The sequence below is a fragment of the Lathyrus oleraceus genome, chromosome 1 (genome assembly GCF_024323335.1).
Source record: "Lathyrus oleraceus cultivar Zhongwan6 chromosome 1, CAAS_Psat_ZW6_1.0, whole genome shotgun sequence".
Classification (NCBI taxonomy): Eukaryota; Viridiplantae; Streptophyta; class Magnoliopsida; order Fabales; family Fabaceae; genus Lathyrus; species Lathyrus oleraceus.
The window spans coordinates 351545402-351554666 of NC_066579.1; positions in this window are offsets into that span (position 1 = coordinate 351545402).

Here is a 9265-nt window from a genome sequence, read left to right on the forward strand (position 1 = left end):
TTTCTACCCAGTATCCGGTAGATGTAATCCCCTTCTTGACGGTCATCATTATCCAATATTCGGCGTTGATATTCCCTCATCCTCTTGGATAATTGCTCTGATTAGGCAGTTTATCCCCAGCAAGTCATGTTTCATATACCGGTTGCCGGTAATGTTCGTTGCTCCCCTTGAATGGTCATCATTATATACCTAGTTTCGGTATCCCGATGCCTTTCTCTCTCGGTCGATTTATCCTTTATTAACTCAGTAACCGGTTGTGGATAATCTTCCATGCGAGTGTATTATCTATGTTCTGACGGTAATAGATAATATATCTCATGCACTCTTTGGTCGAAGTGTTCTGTTCTTCCCCAGTTGAGTAAGATTCGTATCCCTTTTTGGAATCGAATGTCCATCCCATAATCGAGTTTTCTTTTTGCCCTCTTTTTGGATGATGAGTGTCTTAGGAATATTCCCCAATTCACATTTTGGTTGGTCACCTATTATATGCCCAGTAACCGGCATCCCTGGTGTTTCCTCCTTCTGCTCCCTATTATGACTTTTTGTCCCCTGTGGAGTTAGAATCCCTAAGTTGAAATATACCTTTTAGGTCTTCCTCAGACGTTTTGGATGTTTGATATCTCTCACCCTTATACCGGTCTTAGATATTCATTCTCCCGGAGCATGCTTTCCCCTCACCCTTATACCGGTGGGATTGCATGATCTCTTTTTGAGCTTATTACCCAGTAACCGGTAATACCTCATCTGTTATTTCCTCAGCTGAGTCCTTAGTGGACATCCCCACCTGAGTCCGGATTTTTATCCGAAGTATCCGTTGCGGATAATTTTGCTGTATTGGCATATTCCCCAATACATGCATCTTCGAGTCAGCTCGAGTCCTTCCATTGGTTTAGTTCATGGATTCTCCCCGTGTCTCTCAGCATGTTTCAAGTCGTGACCTGCTCACGCGTTTTCATCCCTTTACTCCCCGGAAGAGTCTCGGCCCTATAGAATGAATTATTCATAGGGATTGTCAATTTCCTCCCGATCTTTGCATTTATGGACACATATCCCCACAGAGTTTTACCATTTGCATGCATATATCTGCATCATGAGGTCTCTTAGGGACCAAAATTCGTCTCTTTGTTATTATTTAAGCCCATTCTACCCCGTCGAGACGAAGATTTTAACCTTCACTTCTCCGGATAGAATGACCTTAAATAGGGGCATCTGTAAGACCCTAAGATCCCTCATGGCATCATAACATTGCATTTACATTGCCTCAAGCATCATAAGCATCTTGGTTCCCCTTACCTTTAGGTGGGACCTCTTGTGAGTGGTTTGAAATCACTAAGCATGCTTGAATTGGATATTATTGCTTTTCTTATTTTGTTTACTAACCAAAAGCACAAAAATATGTCACTAACATCTTTTGTTTGTAGCTTGAGCAATCACAAGGTCCAAAGCTTCTAGGAGATCTTTTGTGCAATGATAAGGTCAAGAGGAGATGAAAGCAAGCATGGTAATGGTTCCCAAAACTATCCTCCATCAAATATGCCTCCCTAGCATCTCAATTCATCCTTTTGATCAAAGCAAGTCAAAGGGTTTGAGGTTTGTCCCCCAAAGAAACCCTAATTCATCTATGCACCACAATGCCTTGCTCTTGAAGCAACCTCAGCCCATGATCAAATACAATCAAGGGAAGTTCTTTAATTCTTCATTTCATGCATATTTGAACTTATTTTAGTGTCCTCAATCATCAATTCATCAGGATATGAGTTGTAGACTTGAGAAGTTGATCAGTCAATTCATCTGACTATTTTGAAATGCACTGAGACCTAACTTTTTATGTGTTGGTCAAATGGAGATGATCCAAAAGAAAATATGTTCTTAAGGACAATATGAACAACTTTAATGTTCATCAAAAATTGATTTGAAGCTTGGAAGGTCATCTCCCATTCCAAGACATTATAGGTCATTTTGACTGAAACCCTAATTTTGGGTCAATTTCCCAAGGACATAACTCATTCATTTTTTATGATTTTGAGGTGGGATCAAATGAATTGGAAATTTTAAGATGTCTACTTCAAATGTTATGTTGAACAAAATTTCAAAATCTCAAAGGAAATACATGTGATAATGCAAAACATTATAGGTCACTTTTGACCAAATGCATTGAAAGGCAAAAAAGTCCAACTTCAAGTGCCCATAACTCTTTCATAAAAAATCCAAATGATTCCAAATTTAAGTCCATTTAGATTATCTTGAATAGATCTACAACTTTGATGTTTGAGGTTTTTTCATTTGGGGCTTGCATCATCAAAACAGAAGGGCTTGAACATTGGCCAAATTTAGAAACTTTGCCTTTACATGTTTTGCACCTTGCACTTTAAACTCAAATTTCACCAATTTCCACACTTCAAATGGATTTTTTCCCAACATAACAATTGTTCCTTACATCAAAACCTTTCCAACCATTACTCACATGCTCATGTTTGGATTTGGCAAATGGCATTTTCGAAGAGGAGAAGTTTTAGGCATGATTATGCATAACATGTTGAAACTCATTATGCAAGCTTGTGCATTGCCAATTCCACGACCATTTCAGCTCAATTATGCTTCAGAGTGCATTTGGCATTGAATTTGGGCCTTTTGAATGATCATGCAAGCCCATGCAATGAATATCCAATTCCATGCACACGGCTTTGATCACACTTGCCTTGCCTTTCCACCTATAAATAAGAGCCTCACTCCATTCAAATTTCATCCATGAATCAACCTGAAATGCTGTTGAACTGAAAACCGAGCCACACCTAAAGGAACTATTCCAATTTTCTTCAATTTCTCAGATCTGAAATTCAACTAAATCAGGTTGAATTTCTAGATCTAAAGTTCCTAGACCTCTCTCTCACACTCCATTGATCTTCTGTTTGGCCAAAGGAAGCAAGGAAGCAAGCTCAAATCTCCAAAATTCAAGGTTGTTCTTCAACTGGTTTTCTCTTCGAAACTCACCATTTATTGATCTATTTGCTTGGATATTGTGTTGGCTGAAGTCCTCTTCATATAGGCAATTGTTTTGAATGCTCAATTGTTGAAATCCATGAAGTTCACTTGAACACCACAGAATTTCCATCTCTGATTTCTCTCAATATAGAGATCTAGAGTGGAATTGAGTGGTACAGGGATGATGTACATCATCCCAGCTTTCCAATGATGTATGGATCGTGTATTTTGGTTAAGCTTTTGAAACCTGCAAATGTCACCGGAATCTTCATGCTCACCAGAGAAGAAGGTGGCTCCGGTGACCGTCCCTTTGCCAGATGCATTGTGGATCGTTGGATGCTTTCTCCAGTTTATATCACAACCGTTTGATCTTATGACTTTTAATAATGCCATGTGTGATGCTGTTGACTCAAAAACACCATGCGCGCGCGTCTCCCTGCCTTCAGATGTGCCACGTCAATTAATGAATCTAGATCTGACGCCTCTGGATTTTTGGCATTTTCTATTTTCTGATTTATTTTCTTTTATTTCCATTATTTTCAAAAATTCATATCTTCTTCATTTTAATTCCAAAAAATATGGGACCAATTGCATTCTTCTCCAAATAATTTCTAGTTTCTAATTTTGATTTTTAATATTTTTTATTTTGTCATTTGATATTTTTTTGTGAATTTTCTCTTTTCTGGTTATTTTTAATTAATTTTAAATAGTTCTTGATATTAAAAAAATACAAAAATATTTTCCTAACCTATTTGAATGATGATGAATCTATGAAAAATATTCTCATCAATTTTTTAATTGATTTGAGATTTATTTGAGATTTTAGTTCAATTAGGTTATTTTTATTCATTTTTAATTGATTAAAAATAGTTTCTGATTTTGAAAAATGCTGAAATTTTTTGTCAAACTTTGTTTGACCTTGTTGAACTTGGGATAAATCACTTGGACCCTTCAAGGTTGATTTGAAGTGATTTTGAAGTTTGACCTTTCTTTTATTTTTAATTCAAGTTTATTTTAATATTAAAAATGCCAAAAATATTTTGCTTATTGTTTGACCTCCAATCTTCATCTCATTTCTGATTTCTCATTGTTTGACTTTGACTTTCAATGTCATTTGGTCAATACACAGGATTGGTACATTTTTTATTTCACCTTATGCATTTTAATCTTTCCATTTCATAATCCATTATTCATTTCTTTCTTCTTCTTCTTCTTTTCTTTTTTTGATCAATGAGTTGAAGGTTGATAAGTTAGCATTGATTAGGGAGACTTAATCTTCCTTGATCCAAATCTAATTCATCTTGATCAATTGATCAAGTGAATGGCTTTGCATTAAGGATAGGTTGTTTCCTAAATCATGCAAAAGGCTTAAACCAATACAAGATCAATTCTCTTTTTCTTTTTGGCATGGCAAGTTGTTGGAACTTGGTTCACTAATCAAGACTTCTAACTTGTGTTGTTGCCTACATTATTATTGACCGGCCTCAGATAGTTGTGACTTCTACATAAGTCCAATTACGATTGCTTAACATAGCACTAAATTTGCCTTATGGCACACTAATTACTAACACTAACCATTAACCATTAACATTTACTTTTTGCTCTTTACTTTTATGCAATTTTCTATTCTTGCACATATTATTCATTTGCTTTTTCCTTTGCTCACTTGAGCACATGTTTATGTTAATGCCATATTGTAGCACCTCAATTTTTCCCTCCTCATTCATGCATTCATTTTTGGTCATTTAACATTTCATATTGCATTTCATCATGTCAATCAGAATTAGCTCCAAGAATTTAGCTTCCAAGAAGCTTGGATATCATTCAAGTCACTTTGTGGGTTCTATCTGAAGGATCAAGCTTAATGGGCTCAGTACGGTTCAAAATTCAACTATGAAGCCAAAAGTCAACTGTTGGTCAACTGAAGGTGAAATGGCCAGGGAATGACTTGAGTTACTTCCAACATGTTCAAATGGGGTCTATTCATCATTTAAAACGTTAATCTTAAAGGAGTAAAAGCCTGTTCCTGAGCTGTCATGCTCGCTAGGCGAGCAGAATGGTTCGCCTAGCGAGTCCCAAGAAAAGCCACCAGAGTCTGAACTGTCATGCTCGCTAGGCGAAGCCCACGCGTTTTGAAAATAAAAAAATATATAACAGAAAAATCTTGGAGTTGGACCTCTCTCATTCGAGCCCACCAAGCCACGAATATCAGGTTATAAATTCAGTGGAAAAAACCTAGAAAAAAAAGGAATCTGCAGCAGCCTCCAGACACTAAAGAGAAAAAACACACTTCTCACTCTGACTCACACACTTTTCATTCCATCCCACATAAACCCTAAGATTGCTTTGCAAACCCAACGGTGCATTTCAATTTCAATCGATCTTCCCAATCAGGTATGCCCTATTTCCATTACTTTATGCTTTTAATTTGAAATTTCTGAATGTATGAGGTATTATGGGTGAATTTGGAAGAATGGGTATCGTTAGGTTTTGCATATGGGTCTAGATGTGCATGAATGTGTAGAACGATACCTTGAATGTTTGATTACTCAGTTTCTGAAATGAGCACCATAGGGTTTGGGGTTTCGGAAATCGTACTGTTATCAAAGAAGAACCCAGAACCCGCAAGCATTCGCTAGCACCTCGCTAGGCGAACATGTAGCGAAGCTTCGCTAAGCCTTCGCTAAGTGAAGCAGTAGCGATCATGACAGTAGTTTTTTTTGTTTGCTCTCTAACCTGTTTTGCGTTTTGTTGTGACATGTTTTCTATTGCATCCGTGCGCTGTTTACCTGCTACTGTTATTGTTATGATTCTCTTGTTTGGTGTAACTCTTGATTGCACCCCGTCTTGTTATTCTAACTTGTTTGTTGAGTTTTTGTGAGGGCTCACATGACTCTTGAAGAGATAGCTTGCTTGGTATTCCACTTCATTTGTGGGATACCATTTGGAGATTTATTCTGATTGCTTTGCTGACTTATTTTCTTTGATGGTGCTAGCTTGAGAGATCTCTGGGTTTCTTATCTCTTTAGTTACTGTTACTTCGGATCTTTATCCGTGTGGTAGATCTCTTGATCCCTTTTACATCTTTTTCAGCATTTTACCGCTTTCTTAGCTGGAAGACCTTGATAGGAGGCAATGTTTTTGTGTGTTTACTTTTGTGCCTAAAGACCTCCAAGAAGAGGCACCAGTGCTAAAGACCTCCATGAAGAGGCAATTGACGGATAAAAGGGATTAGTAGTCAATCTCCTGTTATTCAGTGTGTCGTTCTTTATGCTCTCACTACGTGTCGATGCTTCAGAACAAAAGCCCAAGATCTCTTGTCCGGTCAGTCAGTGGAGAGGGTTCCATCTTCCTGAATCCCCACTTTTTGTCATGAGCTCACCCTGTCCAGGGTTAAGAGCTATGAGGTCTTATCCTCATTACCCTTTTGATCTGCTCACCCTGACGTTCAATGTCAGTGGTTAAGAGCCCATTTGATTACCTTTCCATGGCTTATTTGTCGAGGTTGATATGACCCCTCTTGACTAAAGCCCTACCCACGTATGTTTGAGCCCCCTTGTTGGTGTGTTTACTCTATACTATATGTTTTTGTGTGGTGTGATCGTCTCCCCATAGGATTGCTAGGCTTCGTATAGTCTCTCGTTTGCAAGTCAATTAAGGTAGCACGGTTCCTTTGTCTAGGACTTCCTTTTTGCATGAGCCTTCCTAAAACACAAACAAACTCATTGATTTTTCTTCTCCTAAGAACACGTTAACTCCTTCTACTACAGGCGAGTAAGTCTCCAAAGGTCGAGCATCCGGTAGATTGCGTAGTAACGTCGTTCATCTAAAAACACAAACAAATAGGTCAACCGAGCTACGAAGACTCTGATTCTCATATTCAGATGAGATACGTATGCAGTGGATGCGACATCCGTGCGAGTCATTTTCTTTTGACCCCTCTTTTAGTAAATAGTACATTAGATAAACCCACACCCTTTAGACAAGAACAACAAGAGTGGATCCCGTAGAGTACTACGGATGTGTAGGGGTGCTAATACCTTCCCTTCGCATAATCGACTCCCGAACCCAAGATTTGGTTGCGAGACCTTGTCTTTTCCTTTCCTTTTTCCAGGTTTACTTCGAGCGTTTCCTCTCCCTCCTTTGGGATAAATAACGTACGGTGGAGACTCTTCTGTCATTTCTTTTTTCGCCGGTTATTTTTTTTCGCATTCTTTTTTTTGGTTGCGACAGCTGGCGACTCTGCTGGGGACCCGATTTCCCTAAGCGAGTCCCTCCTAGCTTTTGTAGGTTTCTTGTTTGTTGGGTGTTTATTCTTTTGTACAGTTATTTATTTACCTGCTTTACCCTATTGCATTCATGTACATATGTTTGCTGTATCTGTTGGCTCTGTGTTGGGTTGTTTGTTTATTGGGGTGGGATGTTCTATGAGATAAGCCCACTACCCAGGCTTGAGCGTACACACAGGTTTTAGAGTGGATAGTTATGAGGCTTGCGTGGCATGTTGCTACGTTAAGTCGTTCATGAAGACCCACATTCCAGACGAGGTTTCTTTTGTATATATTATGTCCTATGGGTGTTCCATAACGACAGATGTTCCTTTAGAAATCGTCGACTCTGGTGACCATTTTCCGAGAACCCAGTCGAGGCCTCTCCTCCGAGACGCGTTTATGTTAGCTCTGGTGGGCGCATTCTCACTGCTCAATCCGAGGACCCCGAGGCTAGGAACTTGCTATTAGGATGTCCTGTTGAGGGGAGTAAGTGGAGGTCTTTTGTCCTGTAATAATGCCAAACCTTCAGTGGTAAACATATTATTCGACTGAAGGGCAAGAAACTGACAAACTTCTGTTCTTAGAACCTACCAGTGAGGGGCGGGCTAAATTCAGGAAACCTTAACCTCCAACCAACCCGGTTTTCTGGAGCAGAGTTTTGATCTCGTATTATATTCCTCAGTGGTTTTCTCTTCAGACAGTGCAACCTGACAGTTGTTCAAGCAGATACAGCAGTCCTGATTTCCATGTCACTTCATCGCATCACATCATTTCGCATTCATATCATTTAATACATGTTTATCTATTTCTAGGGGTTTACATCTTCTTCTTGATTCCGGTCGGGATTTTGTGGTTCTCTTAAGATGGATATTGGCAGAAAGAGCTACGTCGCCTACAAGTTTCCTGTGGTTTGTTTGGAGCCTATTCAACAGCTGACGAAGTTAATGGATCACGGTTCTCTAGAAGGATTCCGGAAGGATTATGGTTTGATTCTAAGTTTCGTTACGGTTCTCTCCAAAGATCAACATGATGCTCTCTTTACATTGTTGCAGTTCTATGACCCTCCATTGAGGTGTTTCACGTTCCCAGATTATATTTTGGTCCCTACTTTGGAGGAGGTTGCTAGTTTTCTCAGAGTTCCTATCAAGCCGCAGTTGCTATTCTATAGTTCCGAGTTTCTGCCCAATCTCAACATGGTTGCTTCAGCCACACATTTGGGGAAATCAGTCTTGAAGGCTAATATGTGTCAGAAGGGAGGAGTTAATGGTTTTCATCTGAGTTTCTTACTGGGAGAAGCAAAGAAGAGGCTTGCAGATGGTGACCAGAGGAGTTTCAATGCTGCGTTGGCTCTTTATGTGTATGGGATTGTCCTGTTCCCTAATGTGGCAAAATTTGTGGACGTAAACACCATACGCCTCTTCGTGTTGGGAAATCCGGTGCCGACCTTATTGGGAGATTTCTTTCATTCAGTGCATCACAGGAATGAGAATAGAAGGGGAGGATTGGTGAATTGTTGCGCGCCTTTGTTTTATAAGTGGTTCAGTTCCCACCTACTGTAGTGGTGTATTCGTTACCTTTAGATTTATTGACTAAATCAAAAGCAAAGCATACAAAGTCGAGTCGCCACCGCACTTCTATTTATCCAAAGGAATGGCTAGAAAGCGAACAAAAGCCTAAAAGTTTTACAAAACAAAACTAGTAAAAGAAGGGTCAAAGATCTGGGTAAGGGGGTAGTTATGTCATGGGAAGGTGTTAGGCACCCACAACATCCTAGGTACTCCTAGGGAACCTCTTTTCATAACTTGTTGTAAAGAGTTATTTGTTTATGAAATTATTTTGTGCAAACATTGATTGAATGAATGAGAAAAGAATATACAATTTTATTTACATTTTTGTGTTTGGATGGATGAACCCATTGCCTACGTACCTTTTCATGAAAGATAAGGATCAAAACCCCGTAGTTCGGGTAAAAAATTTCAAAACAAATGAGTGGATTGATTTTAAACAAAAGC